This window comes from Hemitrygon akajei, chromosome 14 (genome assembly GCF_048418815.1).
Source record: "Hemitrygon akajei chromosome 14, sHemAka1.3, whole genome shotgun sequence".
In the NCBI taxonomy this organism is placed as follows: domain Eukaryota; kingdom Metazoa; phylum Chordata; class Chondrichthyes; order Myliobatiformes; family Dasyatidae; genus Hemitrygon; species Hemitrygon akajei.
Window position 1 is genome coordinate 51,859,343 of NC_133137.1, and position 21,323 is coordinate 51,880,665.

At 44.8% G+C, this 21,323-nt stretch overlaps 1 long non-coding RNA gene across 1 annotated transcript; it reads right to left on the reverse strand.

Annotated features, from left to right (window-relative positions):
• On the reverse strand, positions 1 to 18,748 carry LOC140738583 (uncharacterized). The gene is made up of 4 exons (XR_012101403.1): positions 18,561 to 18,748; positions 17,554 to 17,695; positions 8,012 to 8,235; positions 1 to 213 (listed from the first exon to the last, which is right to left on the reverse strand). It is a non-coding gene; the product is annotated as an uncharacterized lncRNA (long non-coding RNA).
• Between the last annotated feature and the right edge of the window lie 2,575 nt (positions 18,749 to 21,323).

The following is a 21,323-nucleotide window of genomic DNA, read 5'->3' on the forward strand; positions in this document are numbered from 1 at the left end:
TCAAATCCAGAGTAACAATAAGCTCATTTTCCTTTACACTTGTGCACTGTGAATGACCTCAAACAATCTTGAATCTTGATTGTGCCTGCTGCCTTTGTCCTTCTTGGGGTGGAGGTCCTGGCTTGGCAGATGCTGTTGGATTGCAGTGACTTTTGTAGATGATACGCACTGCAGTCATTGTCCCTTGGAATTTTTATTATTCGTTTTCAGGACCTAGGCATCACAGTCAAGGTGGTGGTAAGCATCAATATGTGGGAAAGAAAAGCATTGATTGGTAATTGGAAATTGATTAATTATTGTCACATCCACCAAGGTATAGTGAAAATATTTTGTTTGTATGCCATAGACAGTTCTTCCATAAGTAGAATGAGGCAGCACCTAAGGAAAATCAATATTAGCGTTACAGTTACAGAGAAAGTACGGTGTAATAGGGCCCATATGTCCAAGGATAAATTAGCTCATTTTTATTCTCATATAAACCCTATTTGTGATAGATGTCAATCAAAAATCGCGTCTTTAACTCATATGTTTTGGTCATGTCCGATTTTGGAAAAATATTGGAAAGATATTTTTGATATTATTTCGGCGGTACTGAACATTGATTTACAACCCCATCCTATTACCGAAATTTTTGGTATACCGATGATGGGCTCACTTCACTTATCTCCTTCCGCCTGTCGAATGATTGCTTTTCTCACTTTGATGGCTAGAAGATCTATTTTGTTGAATTGGAAGGAAATTAATCCTCCCACGGTATTTCATTGGCTTTCTCAAACTATGTTATGTCTAAATTTAGAAAAAATTAGAAGTGCTGTATTTGATACTTCTATTAAATTTGAAAAGATATGGAGACCATTTATTCAATATTTTCATATGATGTAATGGCCCTGTGCCAGGCTTATTGGTTTTTTCAGCTTTAATCGTATGTATGTTGAGAGGATCGGAGTTGACGACATTGATGTTTATGTATGCTTGTGAGATATTATGAACAGCCCTTTTTTTTCTTTTTTTTTAGTTTTTTTAGTTTTTTCTTCCTTTTTTGTTTTTTTTCTTAGATATTAGATTAGTAGATTAGTTAACTTTCATATATAGATTTATATTTTTTTTCTCTTTTTTTTAATATTATATATTATGGAATATCTAGACTTACCTTGTTCATATATATACTATATGGTTTATGTTTGGGAAAGCTTACTTATACTGTATTCATTGTTTATGTATTCCTTCATGTGTAATGGGAGTTTATATGTTTGTAATCCATTATTAATATTTTAATTGTATTTTGTTCATAATATTTTTAATACTAATAAAAAGATTAAAAGAGAGAAAGTACGGTGTGGGTAGGCAAGGTGCAGGAGCCGCAATGATCAAGAGCTCATCTTTATTGTTGTCCGTTCAAAAGCGGGGTAGAAGCTGTCCTTCAGCCTGGACGTGCACGTTCTCAGGCTGTTGTATTTTCTGCCTGATGGGAGTTGGGTGGGGGGTGCAGGGAGAGAAGGGAGAATGTTCCCAGTGCCTGATCCCAGCCACTCTCACCAACAGACTGCTGCACAGGAGCTGAAGAAACTGCAAGCGGCTTCAGAGCACGAGTGCCACTCCAGACAGGCACGCAGCCTTTGAGAGAAAGCCACTGCTGTAAAGGAACAAAATAAGATCTTTCTTGGTGCTTTGCTCTAGTGACCTGAGGATGATTTTGATCATTGCATTTCATGTGTAACAACTGAAGCCAAATGAACTTGGGCAGGATGTATAAAACTGAAGCGGCTGCAATGAAAAGACAGGATTGTCTGCCACCGCTCGCACTGGCAGCCCAAGCAATGTCTGGACAGAGATGGCCAGACTGCTCCTCCGGTGAATGTTGTGCCCAGCTAGTCTCCCCCACTGCTGGCAGGGACTTGCAAGTGAATCCTGGCTGTTTATCAGGCTGACCCACAACACAGAACTGGGTCACTGAATCATGGAATCATACAGGATGAAAATGGACCATCTGATCCTTCACATCCTTGTTGAATTTTTTTTGGACATCCATATACTAATCCCAAACTTGCACCTCAGAACCCCTTTAAAACTCCTTCCTCTCAAACTAAACCTACACCGTCGGGCGGATCCGACTGATGGGCCGTGGCCAGGCGGGGGTTCTGCCCGTTCCTATCCCTTGCCTCCGTCGGGCGGATCCGACCAATGGGCCGTGGCCCGGCGGGGGTTCTGCCCGTTCCTATCCCTTGCCTCCGTCGGGCGGATCCGACCAATGGGCCGTGGCCCGGCAGGGGTTCTGCCCCCTCCTTCTCTTCCGCCCAAACTCTGGGATAGTGCCTGCACCAGCCCAGGGGTCCGCGTCGTGCCCAGGCCTCCGGTGTTTCCACCTGGGAGGCGCCCCTACCCAGGATACATGCGGCCCGCCCAGAGAGGGCTCTCCGCTAGCCTATCGCCACCTAGACCTGTCTGTCTGTCTGCCTGCCTGAACCTCAAGGACCCGGGGACCTGTCTACCTGCCTGCCTGAACCCGGGCACCTGTCTACCTGCCTGCCTGAACCTGGGGACCTGCCTGCCTGAACCTCGAGGACCTGTCTGCCTGAACCTCGAGAACCTGCCTGCCTGAACCTCGAGAACCTGCCTGCCTGAACCCGGGGACCTGTCTACCTGCCTGCCTGAACCTCGAGGACCTGCCTGCCTGAACCTCGAGGACCTGTCTGCCTGAACCCGGGAACCTGTCTACCTGTCTGCCTGAACCTCGAGGACCTGTCTGCCTGAACCCGGGAACCTGTCTACCTGTCTGCCTGAACCTCGAGGACCTGTCTGCCTGAACCCGGGGAGCCTGTCTACCTGAACCTGGACTTCGGGAGTCGCTCAGCTCCGCCTGCCAGAATTCTATCTGCCTGAACCCCAGCTACCCTTAAGTGCCATGGCATCCCCATCCTGTCCTCCCCCTAGTACTTCAGTGCCTGCGTCCTGCGTTTGGGTCCATCCGGTCCCTCTTGACACCATGTGCCTATCGAAGAGTTTCTTAAATGTCCCTAATGTATCTTCCTCTACCTTTACACCTGGCAGGGTGTTCCACACACCCACCACTCTCTGGGTTTAAAAAAAAAACCTCCAACATACCCCCTATACTTCACTCCAATCACCTTAAAATTATACCCCCCCCCCCAAACTAGCCATTTCCACACCCTGAGGAAAAAGTCTCTAGCTATCCACTCAATCTATGCCTCTTATCATCTTGTACAACTCTATCAAGTCTCCTCTCATCCTCCTTCACTGCAAAGAGAAAAACTCTAGCTTGCTCAATCTTTCTTCATAAAGCATGCTCTCTAATCCAGGCAGCATCCTGGTAAATCTCCTCAGCACCTTCTCTAATGTTTACACACCCTTCCCAGAATGAGGGGACCAGAACAGAAACACAATATAACTAGTGGGATCTAACCAGGGTTTTATAGAGCTGTAACATTACCTCACAGCTCTTGAACTTAATCACCCAACTAATAAAGGCCAACACAACATATGCCTTCTTAACAACCCCATCAAACAGTGAAAGACTTCTGTGTGCCATCCTGACAGATCGTGCCCTACGTAAGGACAATGGGATACTAGGAAGAAAACCAGATTTCAGATGCAGTTTCCAATGTCGGAACATTTTGGAGCATCAGAGACCCTTCTGGGACAACGGTTTGCGAATCCTGACATAGAAAACTGCTGCTGAAATGCAGGACTGAGCCAAGGTGCTTTTTTGACCAAAATTCAGATCTATATTTTCAATATAACTGAGGATTCTAAGTGATGAGATTGTTCCTGAGAGTAATGGAGATAGAGTCAGAAATAAAATTCTGTTTACCTGTTTACAGTGAGACAGTCTATACAAAGTAAATTTATTATCTAAGTACATATATGTCACCATATACCACCCTGAGATTTGTCTTCTTGCGGGCATACTCAGTAAATCAAAGACCCATGATATAATCAATGGAAGACCACACCCAACAGGACAGACAAATGACCAATATGCAAAAGACAACAAACAGTGCAAATACAATAAATAAATAAACAATAAATATCAGGAACATGAGCTGAAGAGTCCTTGAAAGTGAGTCCATAGTTGTAGGAGCAGTTCAGTGATGGGGAAGTGAAGTTGCATGACATTATCCCCGCTGGTTTAATGTCTTAGGAAGCAAACATATGGCCAGAAACAGGCTAGGCTCTGTAGACCTAAATATTAGCAGCACTTCTAATCAATTTGTTGATGGGTCATTCTTTAAATACCTACAGGGTAGCTGGAATAGGATCCATCAAAAAAATGCAAGCGCTCTCAATATCCAGCATACTTCAGGACAAGTATTTGTGATTAAATATTGCCCACTTATTGGCTCATGTCTGAACGCTCCCAGGGCCTTGCTGCATGCAAGCATGGACTGCTTCATGTGCTGAGGAATTACATATGGAATTGGACATGATCATCCCTATTTCTGACCCTGTCTTCTCTGAGGATCCAGCTGTTGCTGAAGTTTTCTCCTCAATCAGTTGTTTAGCTGTCCATCACAATTTCTATACAACTGTTAGACTCGTGAACCACTCGCCTCAACTCTGAATTGATTCTACAACCATATAACAATTACAGCACGGAAACAGGTCATCTCGGCCCTTCTAGTCCGTGCCGAACGCTTACTCTCACCATATAACCATATAACAATTACAGCACGGAAACAGGTCATCTCGGCCCTTCTAGTCCGTGCCGAACGCTTACTCTCACCTAGTCCCACTGGCCCGCATTCACCCATAACCCTCCATTCCTTTCCTGTCCATATACCTATCCAATTTTACTTTAAATGACAATACTGAACCTGCCTCTACCACTTCTACTGGAAGCTCATTCCACACAGCTACCACTTTCTGAGGTAAAGAAATTCCCCCTTGTGTTACCCTTAAACTTTTGCCCTCTAACTCTCAACTCATGTCCTCTTGTTTGAATCTCCCCTACTCTCAATGGAAAAAGCCTATCCATGTCAAATCTATCTATGCCCCTCATAATTTTAAATACCTCTATCAAGTCCCCCCTCAACCTTCTACAATCCAAAGAATAAAGACCTAACTTGTTCAACCTTTCCCTGTAACTTAGGTGCTGAAACCCAGGTAACATTCTAGTAAATCTCCTCTGTACTCTCTCTATTTTGTTGACATCTTTCCTATAATTCGGTGACCAGAACTGTACACAATACTCCAAATTTGGCCTTACCAATGCCTTGTACAATTTTAACATTACATCCCAAATCCTATACTCAAATCTCTGATTTATAAAGGCCAGCATACCAAAAGCTTTCTTCACCACCCTATCCACATGAGATTCCAGCTTCAGGGAACTATGCACCATTATTCCTAGATCACTCTCTTCTACAGCATTCTTCAATGCCCTACCATTTACCATGTATGTCCTATTTGGATTATTCCTACCAAAATGTAGCACTTCACACTTATCAGCATTAAACTCCATCTGCCATCTTTCAGTCCACTCTTCTAACTGGCCTAAATCTCTCTGCAAGCTTTGAAAACCTACTTCATTATCCACAATGCCACCTACCTTAGTATCATCTGCATACTTACAAATCCAATTTACCACCCCATCATCCAGATCATTAATGTATATGACAAACAACATTGGACCCAGTACAGATCCCTGAGGCACACGACTAGTCACCGGCCTCCACCCTGACAAACAGTTATCCACCACTACTCTCTGTCATCTCCCATCCAGCCACTGTTGAATCCATTTTGCTACTTCAATATTAATACCTAACGATTGAACCTTTCTAACTAACTTTCCATGCGGAACCTTGTCAAAGGCATTACTGAAGTCCATATAGACAACATCCTCTGCTTTACCCTCGTCAACTTTCCTCGTAACCTCTTCAAAAAATTCAATAAGGTTTGTCAAACATGACCTTTCACGCACAAATCCAAGCTGACTGTTCCTAATCAGACCCTGTCTATCCAGATAATTACATATACCATCTCTAAGAATACTTTCCATTAATTTACCCACCACTGATGTCAAACTGACAGGCCTATAATTGCTAGGTTTACTATAATTTGCTAGGCGTACCTACAGGCACACTTTCAAGGATTCTCCAACTCATGTTCTCAGTATTATTGATTTGTTTTTTATTTGCAAAATTTATCTTCTTTTGCATATTAGTTGTTTGTCAGTCTTTGTTCATAAGATCATTAGACAGAGGAGCAGAATTAAGCCTGTGGCCTATCAAGTCTGCTCCATCATTCCATCCTGGTCGATTTGTTATCCCTCTCAACCCTATTCTCCTGCCTTCTCCCCATAACCTTTGATGCCCTAATTAATCAAAATCCTATCAACCTCCGCTTTAAATTTATGTATAGTTTTTCATAAATTCTATTGTATTTCAAGATAATATATGGTGACATATGGTATACAAACTTCGATAATAAATTTATTTTGACTTTGACCATTCACAACCAAATATGGCAGGACCATTGGGTTTCAATCTGATACATGGGTTGCGAGACTGCTTAGCACAATCTATTACATGCTACTTTAATGTTAAGGATGCACAGTCAATGGTGCTGAGGTGTAGATAGCTGAGAGCTTCAAGAATAACCCCCATCACCTTTTACCTTGTCCTGGTCCAACCATATAAATGCCATACCCAAGAAAGCTTACCAGAGCCTCTACTTCTCAGGAGATTAAAGAAATTCAGTATGTCTCAATTGGCCCTCACCAATTGTTATAAATGCACCATAGAAAGTATCACAGATTGATATGGCAACTGCTCTACCCAAGACCGCAAGAAACTGCAGCTCAGCACATCATGAAAACCAGCCTCCCCTCCATGGACTGTCAATATTTCTCGATGCCTCAGTAAAGCAGCTGGCATAATCAAAGACCTCACCCAGCTTGGACGTTCTCTCTTCTCCCTCTCCCATCAGGCAGAAGATACTAAAGCCTGAAAGCACATAGGACCTGGTTGAAGGACAGCTTCTAACCATCTGTAAGACTATTTAGGACCTCTTGCATAATAAGATGTACTCTTAACTCCCATTCTACCTCATCAGAGTCCTTGCGTTTTATTGTCTATCTGCATTGCACTTTCTCTATAACTCTTATCCTGGATAATTTAGACTAGTGAGTCTCACATCAGTGATCCTCTGAAATTACTAGAGAGGGTTCTTACAGGTGGGATTTATAAGCAATTGTAAAACCACAGACTAATTAGGGACAGTCATCATGGCTTTGATTGAGTTTTTTGAGGAGGTGACAAAGATGGGTTATGAAGGTAGGTCTGTGGTTGTTGTCTCCATGGGTTTTAGTAAGTCCCTCATGGGAGACTCATTCAGAGGATTAAGATGTGTGGGATCCACAGGGAAATGGCAGTTTGGATTCAGAATTAACTTGCTCATACAAGACATAGTGGAGTGGTGGAAGGGACTTATTCTGTCTAGAGTTTTATAAAATTCTAGTTAGGCTGCATCTGGAGTATTGCTTTCTGGTCACCAGAAGCTGAACAGAGACGTGACAGAGGTTTATAAGGTTATGAGAAGCATAGATAGTGTAGATGGCTAGTAAATTTTTCCTGGGGTTAAAATATCTGATACGAGAGGGCATTCGTTTAAGATGGGAGCAGTTAAGTGCAAAGGAGATGTGCAGGGCAAGGTTTTTACTCAGAAAACGGTGCGTAACTGGAATGAGCTGCTTGGGATGGTGTTGGAGGCAAGTACGATAGTGACTTTCAAGAGGCTTTTAGAATGTGCAGGAATGGAAAGATAAGGACATCATGAAGGCAGAACACGTTAGTTTACTTGGGCAATTGATTACTAAATTAATTAGTTCAGACAACATTTTGATCTGTTCCTGTGCTGTATTTTTCTATGTTCTAACACGTTACGTTCTGTTATTGCTTTTCCCTTGTATAAGCTCAATGTATTGACATTGTGAAATGATCTGTATGGCTGGAATGCAAAACCACAATACATGTGACAGTTATAAACCACTCACCAATCGCATCACCAGGCTGGCCTAGCACTGCTCCCAGCATGCACTTTTGTACTTTTTGAACCAGGGATGACTCTTCCTGGTTTGGTTTGCTCCTTCACCTTCAGGATCTGGCCAGCAATGCAGACTGGGACTGCACAGATCTAAAGAGCACCACTTCTAATCGATGTGTTGACGGTGCATTCTTCAGAGTCACACAGTGTAGTTGGAATGAGAAGATAGCCCACCTGAAAAGAAAATGGAAACGTTCTCAACACCTATGGAACGAAATAGATGCTTTGGGTCAAAACACTTTATCAGGATCTGATGAAGGGTCTCGGCCCGAAGCATCAGCTGCTCGTTTCCCTCCATAGATGCTGCCTGACTTGCTAAGTTCCTCCAGCAACTGCAGAATCTCCTATGTATCTGAGTAAACTTTTCCTTCTCTGTCACTTGGTGTACCTAGAGCAAGTTACACTTCATTAAGGTGAAAATTCACCAGCTGTTCTGGAATATTCCTTTTGAATCTGTTTGCCCTTCCTATTAGACCCCATTCACACAAAAGCAGAGGTACTTCAGTTGACATTAGCAGGTAAAGCTAAGGATATATAGTTCACTATTTCCATTCATTGCTCTCTAATACTTGTTTCCTTTTCAACATGGTGTCAACGTGGTGGCATATTGGTACAGCAGGTCATAACTCCTGTGACCCAATCCTGACCTCGGGTGCTGTCTGTGTGGAGTTTGCATGTTCTTCCTGTGACTGCATGGCTTTCCTTTGGGAGCTCCAGTTCCTTCCCCAGCCCAAAGATGTGCAGGTTATTGGTGACTGCAAAAGACTCCTGGTGGAGTTAAGTGGCAAAAACAGAAATCAAGGAGAATTGATGGATGTGTGTAAAAAGAATTTAATGCATGGAAATAAATAGAAAGGAAATAGATTTGTTCTGTTAGGTGTCAGCATTGACATGATGGACTGAATGGTCTCCTATATATACAACACAGCTTGGTAGGCAACTCCTCTGCCCAATACTAAAAGAATCTACAGAGGCACAGTCCAGACCATCATGGAAATCACAAGACCATCAGACCATCAGACATAGGAGCAGAATTAGGCCAGTCAATCCATCGTATCCGCTCCACCATTCAATCATGCTGATTTATTACCCCACTCAACCCCATTCTCCTGCCTTCTTCGCATAACCTTTGACATTCTTACTAATCAAAAATCTATCAATCTCTGCTTTAGATATACCTAATGACTTAGCAATGAATTTCACAGATTCACTACCCTCTGGCTAAAGAAATTCCTCCTCATCTCTGTTCTAACAGGAAGTCATTGTATTCTGAGGCTGTGCCCTCTGGTTCTAGACTCCCCAAGTACTCTCCACGTCCATTCTATCCAGGCCTTTCAATATTTGATAGGTTTCAATGAGATCCCCCCTTCATTTTTCTAAATTTTAGTGAGTACAGGCCCAGAACCACCAAATGCTCCTCACGTTAACCCTTTCATTCCCAGAATCATTCTTGTGAATCTCCTCCAAAGCAGCCTCCCCTCCATGGACACTGTCTACATTTTTCACTGCCTCTAGAAAGCAGCCAACATAATCAAGGACCTCTTCTACCCTGGTCATTCTCTCTTCTCCCCCCTCTCACCCAGTGGGTGGTACAGGAGCTTGAACCACGTATTAAGGATCAAGTACAGCTTCTATCCCATTGTTATCAGGCTCTTGAATGGACCCTTTATATGGCAAAGGTAAACTCATGATGTCTCAGTCCGCTCCAACATGGCCCTTGCATTTTATGTGTCTGTGCTGCACTGCACTTTCTCTGTAACTCTAACACTATGTTTGCTTTTTGTTGTTCCTTTCCTTATTTACTGCCTCAGTGTACTTCTGTAAGGAATAATGCGTCAGGATACATGTAAGTGTAATGGCTTCTCTGTAATGTTCACTGCTGAGGTAATAGTTTCTCTGTAGCAGCAATGTTTGGGTTATGACTAGAGATAGCGGGACTTTGGCTATCCAATGGGGGAAATGTTATTCTTTCTTGCGTGTCTGGAAGCTGTTGGTTTTGTGGGTTTTTGCCAGAAGGTGCGAGGGGAGTGAAGAGACAACTTGAGAGAGTCGGTGGGCCGCTCGACTGGGAGTCTGGAGCTCGGCGACGCTCGGAGGAGATCGAAGAGTGGAAAGAAGATCTTGCTGAGTGAGCTCCAACGATTGTGCACAGACTGTTTAATAAAATTGGCACTTTTCTCTTTTATATTTTGTTTCTCTACTAACCACATAGTCGAAGTAAGAGGTGTAAATCTTAATTGTTTAACCACATATTGTGTACTGTTTGTTATTTCTGGGTACTGATTTGAAACGTGGGACATATCACGCAGCATCCAGCCAAATGACATTTATTAAATTTGGCCAGGCAGGGGGGTTATCACTCCCTAGATTAAGCCGCTAGGCGAAGCGAGTGTAACATAAGCAAAGCTTCTCATTGCATCTTGGTATACTGTGTGTGACAATAACAAACCAATTCCAACTATCAGTTGGTGCTTTTCTAGCACGGTGACCACAGTGTGCATCATCTGCAAAATACACTGCAGTCCATTTCCTCGGCTTCTTCAACAGCATCTAAACCTGGATCTCTACCACCATGGACAACAAGGGCAACAGGCACATGGGAACACAGGAGATTTTGCAGATGCCAAAGACCTACAGCCACATGCACACAGTATGAAGGGTTTCAATCTGAAACATCAACTGTTCATTCTCCTCCATAGATACTGCCTGACCTGCTGAGTTCCTCCAGCATTTTATATGTGCGGGACATGGGAAGACAACCTGCAAGTTGCTTCCAACCCATCTCCCAAACTGCAAATCATCCCAACAAAGAAATACGGTGCCTATAAAAAGTATTCACTCCTCTCCCTCCCTTGGAAGTTTTCATGTTTTATTGTTTTACAACATTGAACCACAGTGGATTTAATTTGGCTTTTTTGACACTGATCAACAGAAAAAGACTTTTGTGTCAAAGTAAAAGCAGATCTCTACAAATTGATCTAAATTAATTACAAATATAAAACACAAAATAATTGATTGCATAAGTATTCAGCCTCTCCCCCCCCCCCCTTAATATGACAGCCCAAATCATCACTGGTGCACCCAATTGGTTTTAGAACTCAAATAATTAGTTAAGTGGAAATATGTTTTTGGAGATCTTTGTGCAGTCAAGATGTTTCAAGTGCACCGGTATCTGGAAGGTCCAACTGCTAGTTAGTCAGTATCTTGGCAAAAAACACATCATAAAGACAAAAGAACACTCCAATCAACTCCACTAAAAGGTTATTAAAGACACAAGACAGGAGATGGATACAAGAAAATTAACAAATCACTGAATATCCCTTGGAGTACAGTTAAGTCAATCATCAAGGAATGAAAAGAATATGGCACAGCTGTAAATCTGCCGAGAGCAGGCCATCCTCAAAAACTGAGTGACCGTGCACGAAGGGGACTAGTGAGGGAGGCCACCAAGAGACCTATGACAACTCTGGAGGAGTTACAAGCTTCAGTGGCTAAGATGAGAGAGAATGCACATACAACAACTATTGCCCGGGTGCTTCACCAGTCACAGCTTTATGGGAGAGTGGCAAAGAGAAAGCCACTATTGAAAGAAAAACTCACATGAAATCTCAGCCAAAGTTTGCCAGAAGGCATGTTAGAGACTCTGAAGTCAGCTGGAAGAAGGTTCTCTGCTCTGATGAAATCAAAACTGAGCTTTTGGACATCAGACTAAATGCTATGCTTGGTGCAAGCCAAACACTGCACATCATCAAAAACACACCATCCCTTCCATGAAGCGTGGTGGCGGCCGCATCATGCTGTGGGGATGCTTCACTGCAGCAGGCCCTGGAAGGCTTGTGAAGGTAGAGGGTAAAATGAATGGGGCAAAATACAGGGAAATTCTGGAGGAAAATATGATGCTGTCTGCAAGAGAAATGCATTGTGGGAGAAGATTTGTTTTCCAGCAAGACAATGACCCCAAACATAAAGCCAAAGCTACACAGGAATGGCTTAAAAACAACAAAGTTGTCCTGGAGTGGCCAAGTCAGAGTCTAGACCTCAATCCAACTGAGAATTTGTGGCTGGTCTTGAAAATGGCTGTTCACTCACGATCCCCATGCAATCTGACAGAACTTGAGCAGTTTTGTAAAGAAGAATAGGGAAAATTGCAGTGCCAGACATGAAAAGCTGATGGAGACCTATCCACACAGACTCAAGGCTGTAATTGCTACCAAAGGTACATCTACTAAATATTGACTTAAAGGGGTTGAGTAATTATGCAATCAATTATTTTGTGTTTAATAATTGTCATAAATTTAGACCAATTTTGAGAAGTTTGTTTTCACTTTGACATGAAAGAGTCTTTTCTGTTGATCAGTGTCAAAAATCCCTAATTAAATCCACTGTGTAAAACAATAAAACTTCCAAGGGGGGGTGAACACTTTTTATATCTTTTCATCACTTCTTCCCAGCAGACATTTAGGGATAGATGATAAATACTTACCTCTGAGCAAGACACACAAAATGAATACCTAAGGCTCAGGTCCTGGATGAGATGGTTGCCCTGCTCTTGTGGACTTTGGGCTTGCAAAGAGTGTGTGGAGAAAGATGCAAGGGCTTGTGTATCCTGAGCAGCTGTGGGACAGAGGACTCTCTAATCTATGAGCTGCTCCCAGAGACACACACAGAGCCAGACATCAAGTGCTGCTGGAAGATCATCAACTCAGTGAAAGATACCCTTTAGTGTTGATCTGCCAGCACATCAAGATGTCCGTAGAGGAAAGCTGCCAACTGGCACGTTAAGGTCTGCAGGAGTATGTGCTGAATGACGCTGTGAAGATTGGTGAAGCCACAACAAGGGCTTGGTGGGAAGGACCATAGTGTATTGCTGTTTCGCTACTGGACAGGGAGAAGCCAGGCTGGGTGAGGAAGCCCCTGAGTAGTTATAGTGGTGAACCACCCCAGGGGCTACATGAGTGGCAGCAGTCCTATTGGGTTCAAGGGATGTAATAGAACACCACGCAGTGTATTGGCTGTAAATGTAAGAATGAAAAGGAATTGCATGGTTTATTTTTGTAAATACTTTTTATTCTGAATAGAATTTATTTTTAAAATAAAAGCATTTAAAACATTTCAAGTACTATTTTAAGGAGGAAGGGTCATCTGCTACAGCAGACATATGGCTAATGACAATAATAAACTAAATACCATTATCAAATCAGTTAAGGACAGATTATTTTAAACAGGAGAAATTCTACAGAAGCTGGAAATTTGAGCAACACACACAAAATGAGTACAGTCAACTGTATTCTGTCCTGCTGAAGGGTTTTGGCCCCAAGCATCGACTGTAGGTCTTACTGAAGGATCTCGGTCCAAGACGTCGACTGACCTCTTTTCTTAGATGTTGCCTGGCCTGCTGAGTTCCTCCAGCATTTTGTATGTGTTGCTCAGATTATTTTAAGTAGCTCAGCTTGGTAGTATTGATCTGGAAAAGAATGCCTAACACAGGTTAGGGGTCTGCTTTGGGTTCTCCGCTGCTTCTCACTCCCACCTCCTGCCAACCCAAGTTCCTGTCTGGGCCAGAGGTCCATCCCTTCCTAGGGCCTTGCTCAACCTCTGATTAATCCTGCCTTCCAAAGTCAGCAGTCAGCTCCTCTCTACATAAGGATCAGAAGAAGTTCTGCTCCCTGTGTCACAGTGACGAAGCCCTTTCGCCAGTGAGTGATTGGTCGTGCAACATCAGCGAGGGACTTTCCCCATTTGTCCACACCTAACTGGAAACAATGGGAAGGACAGGCTGTCCGATGATCAGGCTCCCTCGACCCATCATCTTTTAATATCGCCCAACACCAAGACGAAGGCAGACCATGGTCCAAAGACGATCAGTTGGAAAGGGCCTTTCGTATAACTGATGCCAAGCTCTAAATGTAAAGATATCATACTACTGTGATACAGGTCATCTCCCTGAAACATTTTCTCTTTTGGGAAGATAGAACATTACAACACAGTACAGGCCCTTTGGCCCACAACGTTGGGCCGATCTTTTAACCTACTCCAAGATCAATCTAACCCTTACCTCCCACATAAACCTCCATTTTTCTTTCATCCATGTGTCCAGGAGTTTCATTAATCTCCCTGATGTATTTGCCTCCACTATCTTCCTTGGCAGCACGTTCCATGCCTTCTGTAAAAAATCTTCTTCTGACATCCCCTATACTTTCCTCTAACCACCTTAAAATTATGCCCTTTCATATTGGACATTTTTGCCTGGGCAAAAGGTGCAGGCTGTCCACTCTATCTATGCCTCTTAATCATCTTATACACCTTTATCATGTCACTTCCCATTCCCTGTTTATAGAGTCATGGAGCCATACAACACAGAAACAGGCTATTAGGCCCATCATGTCCATTCAGTACCCATCTATGCTAACCACATTTCTTCAAGACGTGAAGACCTTGGAGAAGGGCAGAGAGTTTTACCAAAATGAATCCAGAGACGAGAGATGCAGATAGACTGGGGAAGTAGTGGTTCTCCTCAGAATGGGGGATGTTTGGAGGTTGCAATTGAGGTATTTAAAATCGGGCAGAATATGCAGGGAGCAGATAATTAGTCCCACTCGTGATAAGGTCACCGACCAGGGGACAGAGAGCGACAGAGATTGGAAATAGAATCAGAGGTGAGGCAGGGAGGTCGAGGTAGTGGCGGAGGCTGGATCACAGCGAGTGTTCAGAAACTGAGCTGGAGTAGTGCTGAGAGAAAAGAATTTGCAGGAGTCTGGGGAGAGGAGCCATTGTTCTTATACAGAGCCCATATTGACCCAACAGGCTGAATGGCCTTACCTACCATAGCTAATCTGTGCTTCCAGGACCGTCAACCTGCTATTCCCAGTATTCTCTGTTCAGAGAGTAACAGGGTCATTCAGCACAGAGAAAGGTCATTCGGCCCACCAGCTATCGAGTACCCGTCTGTCATAATCCCATTTCCTGATGCTCGCTCCGAGCCTTCTCCGGGCATGGATCCCATATGTACATACAGGACGGAACAATCAGAGTGTGGACCGAGCTGGAATGCCGAGCAGAATCACTCCCTCGGTCAGGTCAGCTAGCGGCTACTCCTTCTCCCCTCACTGCTGTCCCCGTGATCCTCTCCCACCACCAGTGCTCCCCTCCAGTGACCAAATATATTCAGATCCCAGCCGTTCTCAGGAACCCCGTGATCCCCTCCCACCACCAGTGCTCCCCTCCAGTGACCAAATACATTCAGATCCCAGCCGTTCTCAGGAACCCCGTGATCCTCTCCCACCACCAGTGCTCCCCTCCAGTGACCAAGTATTCAGATCCCAGCCGTTCTCAGGAACCCCGTGATCCTCTCCCACCACCAGTGCTCCCCTCCAGTGACCAAATACATTCAGATCCCAGCCGTTCTCAGGAACCCCGTGATCCTCTCCCACCACCAGTGTTCCCCTCCAGTGACCAAATACATTCAGATCCCAGCCGTTCTCAGGAACCCCGTGATCCTCTCCCACCACCAGTGCTCCCCTCCAGTGACCAAGTATTCAGATCCCAGCCGTTCTCAGGAACCCCGTGATCCTCTCCCACCACCAGTGCTCCCCTCCAGTGACCAAGTATTCAGATCCCAGCCGTTCTCAGGAACCCCGTGATCCTCTCCCACCACCAGTGCTCCCCTCCAGTGACCAAATACATTCAGATCCCAGCCGTTCTCAGGAACCCCGTGATCCTCTCCCACCACCAGTGTTCCCCTCCAGTGACCAAATACATTCAGATCCCAGCCGTTCTCAGGAACCCCGTGATCCTCTCCCACCACCAGTGCTCCCCTCCAGTGACCAAGTATTCAGATCCCAGCCGTTCTCAGGAACCCCATGATCCTCTCCCACCACCAGTGCTCCCCTCCAGTGACCAAGTATTCAGATCCCAGCCGTTCTCAGGAACCCCGTGATCCTCTCCCACCACCAGTGCTCCCCTCCAGTGACCAAATACATTCAGATCCCAGCCGTTCTCAGGAACCCCGTGATCCTCTCCCACCACCAGTGCTCCCCTCCAGTGACCAAATACATTCAGATCCCAGCCGTTCTCAGGAACCCCGTGATCCTCTCCCACCACCAGTGCTCCCCTCCAGTGACCAAATACATTCAGATCCCAACTGTTCTCAGGAACCCCGTGATCCTCTCCCACCACTAGTGCTCCCCTCCAGTGACCAAGTATTCAGATCCCAGCCGTTCTCAGGAACCCCGTGATCCTCTCCCACCACCAGTGCTCCCCTCCAGTGACCAAATACATTCAGATCCCAGCCGTTATCAGGAACCCCGTGATCCTCTCCCACCACCAGTGCTCCCCTCCAGTGACCAAATATATTTAGATCCCAGCCGTTCTCAGGAACCCCGTTAGAACCAGAATCAGCATCAGGTTCATTGACACTGGCATACTCTATGTCATGAAATTTACTGGCTTTATGGCAGCAGTAGGGTGTAATACAAAAATATTACAATAAAAAATAATGCAAATGAATAGTGTAGAAGAGGAATAGCAAATTAGTGAGATCATGGGCTGCTCAGAAATTTGATTGTGAAGGGTGAGAAGCTGGTACTAAACTGTTAAGTAGGGGTCTTTGGACTCCTGTACCGCCCATCTACTGGCAGTTATGAGGAGGGTATCACACACAAAATAGTGGAGGAACTCAGCAAGTCAGTAGCATCCGTGGAGAGAGATAAATCGTCAATGTTTCAGTCCAGGTCCCAGGGTATGGAGATGTAAGAGAGTGCAGATGGTCGAATCTGGAGCCACACAAACTCTGCTGGGAGAGTTTGGCGGGTGGAGCAACGTCCGTTGGGAAGGAGGAGGAAAGGAACTGTCAACGTTTCAAGTCCAAACCCTGCAACAATAAAAGGGAGGGTATGCGAAAACGGGGATTTGCTGCACGCGGTCACCATAGAGATCACCTCTGCCACTTCTCACAGAGACAGACACATCAGCTATAGGGACAGAGAGAATGAGGACTTTGGTTTATCCATCCATTTGGTTCATTAATCACCCCTCAGTGTGGTAGTGATGTCCATAAGACCATAACATAGGAGCAGAATTAAACCATTTGGCCTGTCAAGGCTGCTCCACCATTTCATCATGGCTGAGCTTTATTTTCAACTCCATTCCCCCTGTAATCTTTAACTTTACTAATCAAGAACCTATCAATCCCCACCTTAGATACACTCAATGCCTTGGCTTCCACAGCCCTCTGTGGCAACACATTGAGCACATTCACCACCCTCTGACTGAAGAAATTCTTCCTCATCTCAGTTTTTAAAGGGATGTCCCTCTATTCTGAAGCCCTCGGATCCTGGGCTCTCTCACAAATGGAAACATCCTGTCCACATCCATTCGATCCAGGCTTTTCAGTTTCCAATAGGTTTCAATGAGATCCCCTCCTCTTTCTTCTGAATTCCATCAAGTACAGGTCCAAACACATCAAACACTGCTCACATGTTAAGACTTTCGTACCTGGGATCATTTTTGTGAGCCTCCTCTGGGCCTTCTCCAGGGCCAGCACATTTTGCCTCAGATAGGGTGCCCAAAATGACTCCCGATTGCACATAATATCCCTTCATGACTTGTCCAGCTCTGACAATGCTGGCGTTGCTTCCTGAAGAAAACAGAAAGTGCGGGAGACACTCAGTAGGTCAAGCAGTGTCTGTGGGGAGAGAAGTAGAGGTAATGATTGAGGTCAATAGTCCTTTGTCAGGATATCAGGATAGGCACTGAACCTCTTGCCCTTGCTATTCCCATTCCTTCCTTCCAAGTGCCATTCAACGTGTAGGAGTACAGATTTATCAGCTGCAGGAGAATAGTAGGTGGCAATGAGATTTTTCCTTAAGAATGCATAGGGATTCAGAGCTATTGTACTGTGTGTAGTTTTGATTCAGATTGAGATCAGATTTGGATCTATTTATCACATGGAGATCGAAACATACAGTGAAGTGTATTGTTTGTGTTAAATACCAACACACTCAAGGATGTGCTGGGAGCACCCAGCAAGTATCACCACACATCCCCGCTATACCAACACACCCAAGGATGTGCTGGGAGCACCCAGCAAGTATCACCACACATCCCCGCTATACCAACACACCCAAGGATGTGCTGGGAGCACCCAGCAAGTATCACCACACATCCCCGCTATACCAACACACCCAAGGATGTGCTGGGAGCACCCAGCAAGTATCACCACACATCCCCGCTATACCAACACACCCAAGGATGTGCTGGGAGCACCCAGCAAGTATCGCCACACATCCCCGCTATACCAACACACCCAAGGATGTGCTGGGAGCACCCAGCAAGTATCGCCACACATCCCCGCTCCATGACTGCCATGCACAGCAGAACAACACAAGCAGCAACATAACAAAATAAGACAACAACAGTAAAACAAGCCCCTTTCACACCCCACCACCCACCTATTCATAGATACAGTCAGGCCTCCAACCCCAGGACAAACAACCTTCGACCTCCATTCCTTGGCCGCAGAATCTCAGACTCGCAGACTTCAGGCGTCCAACCTCCTGGCCCTGGCCCGGACTCCCAGTCTCGCAGACTCCAGACTTTGGGCCTTCAACCTCCAGACAAGCCAACTGGAGCTTTTTGGTCTCTTTTGTGCAAAGAAAAATAAGCACAAAGGAAATAACTGAGGCTGCTGGGAGTCCACAAAAAAACTGAAGACGCTGGAAACACTCAGCAGGTCAGGCAGTATCTGTGGGGACAGAAGCAGAGTGAATGTTTCAGGTCAGTGATCCTTTGTCAGGATGTTTTAAATTGCATTGAAGGGGAGAGATTGGTGTGAGAAGAGGAAATGTCCCTTATAAGAGTTCTAGATGCAGAGGGAGCCATTGACTCACAGGGTCTGGAGTTTGGCAATGAGTTTGCCTGGGATTATAGTATTGAAGATGGAACTGTAGTCAATAAACGACAGTCTGATGTCGGTCTTTGCTGTCCAGATACTCCTCAGATGAGTGCAGACTCAGGGAGATGCTGTCCACTGTGGACCTGTTTCTACAGAAAGTTTATTGCTGTGGGCTGAGGTTGTTTGGAAGATTGGATTTAATGTGTGCCATGACCAGCCTCTCAAAGCATTTCATAATGGCTGTGGACCTGTGGAATTGACCATTTCCATGAAGGGTCAGAGATTGGGATAGCGGGGTCACAGAGCTGAACCATAGTTTAGAGTGCTAATAGATGGGAGAACAAGCTTGAGGTGTGGAGGACGTACTCCTGGCTCAGTTTCTCATGTGCTTCTAATGTCTGTTCAGCCTAGACTGGGCTCTGATCACTCAATACAGTAGTGTAAGTAAACCCCAGCTAACCCTCCAGAGCCATGCTTCAGGGAAAGACAGCCCTGCCAAGTGGTGGGGGAAGGAGGGGGACATGAAAAGCAAGACGGGATTAGTGAAGGTGAGTACTGAAGGATCAGAATCTGGGTTTATGATCACTAACTTAAAGCATATGACATGACATTTGTTGATTTGCAGCAATAGTACAGTGCAAAGACATTAAATTACAAGAACAAGCAGTGCAAACATGAATAGGCATAGTGAGACAGTGTTCATTGACCCTTCAGAAATCTGCTGGGTCAGGGGAAGGAGTTGTTCCTGAATTGTTGAGTACCGGTATATGTATCCAGGCACTCAGTAGTAGTAGCAAAAGAGGGCATGTCCCAGGATAGCAAGAGTCCTTAAAGATGGATGCCTTCTTGGTGCATTACCTCTTGAAAATGGTGGGGAGGATTGTGCCTATGATGGATCTGGCTAAGTCTACAACCCTCTGGAGCCTTTTCCAATCCTGCGCAATAGGTGATGCAACCAGTTAGAATGCTCCCCACTGTACATCTGTAGAAATTTGCAAGACTTTGGTGACATACCATATCTCCGCAAATTCTAATGGAATACAGTCACTAATGTACTAACAGGCTTGTTTCTGTGCTGTATGATATCACCTGAGATAAGGGGAAGGTGATTTCCAAAGCATACTGGCCTATGCTGTTGGCTGTCTGTTGTTTCTATAGTGGAAAAGCCACTGCACTGGCACAGATCCACTCTCTCAATCTCGGAAGTCCAGGTTCAGTTGGATGAGTTGTCATCACAAACTTGGCTGCAGTAGATGACCATGACTTTGTCTGTGACTTGTCATGCCCTTCCTTCTCCCTGAAGCATTGCAGAACCACCTTCTTGGCCGTTGGATCTCACTGTTGATCTCATCCGCTCGGTCCGCTGGAGCCGACTTCTCATGCTAGGGCAGACATCCTGACCTGAACTACATTAGCCATCAGGTTATCTGGTCTGCATTTCTTCACTATTACTGGAATCGTGTTCACTGCAGTTCCAAGCTTGGCAACAATTACTGCAGTTTAATTGACAGTGAAGCCAACGTAGAACAGAAAATGTCAATAAACTGGAACAAGTATTTCACAGAAAATAGAACCGAGATCATTAAACCAGTACAGGCCCTTGATGTTCTGCCAACCTTATAACCTACTCTAAGATCAATCTAACCCTTCCCTCCTACATAACCCTCCATTGTTTATCATCTCTGTGCTTATCAAAGAGTTTCTCAAATGTCTCTAATTTATCTGCCTCTATCACCACCACACACTCACCAGTCTGTGTAAAAAACATATCTCTGACATTTTTCCTAAACTTTCCTCCAACTACCTTAAAATTATGCCTCTTGTATCACTTCTGCCCTGGGAAGAAGTCTCTGGTTATCCACTTGATCTATGCCTCTTATCATCTTGTGCACCTCTAGCAGGTACATCATGAAATAGAGCTGCCATTTAAAGTGCCTCTGCTAACTGCTGGAAACTCAACCTCCCCTAGAGACCTGCTCTTTCCTTTGTTTATAATTCCACTGTCAGTAGCCAAAGTCTCTTATCCAATCTGCCATTAAACCCAATCCTCCCTAATGCAGTAGCACCAATCATCTCCTTGTCAGTTCTCCACTAACTCTTACGGAAAGCTCCTTCTGCTGTCAGAAAGCTCTCACCTTTCTGGCTAGAAAGAACCAGCACCTGTGTGGTGCCGGGTCAAGGGACCAAGTCACTGCTGACACTTGTGTGGTGAGAATTGGACAGCAGTAGTGTGGGGGTTGGTGGAGAGAAATTGTATCAGTTGGGGGTAAACTGTAGAGACTGGGAGAGATTCCTGGAGATGAATGGATATTGGGGCTTACTACTTAAGGGGTAAAGTGTGAGGAAATTACAGACTGAACCACTCTGCTGA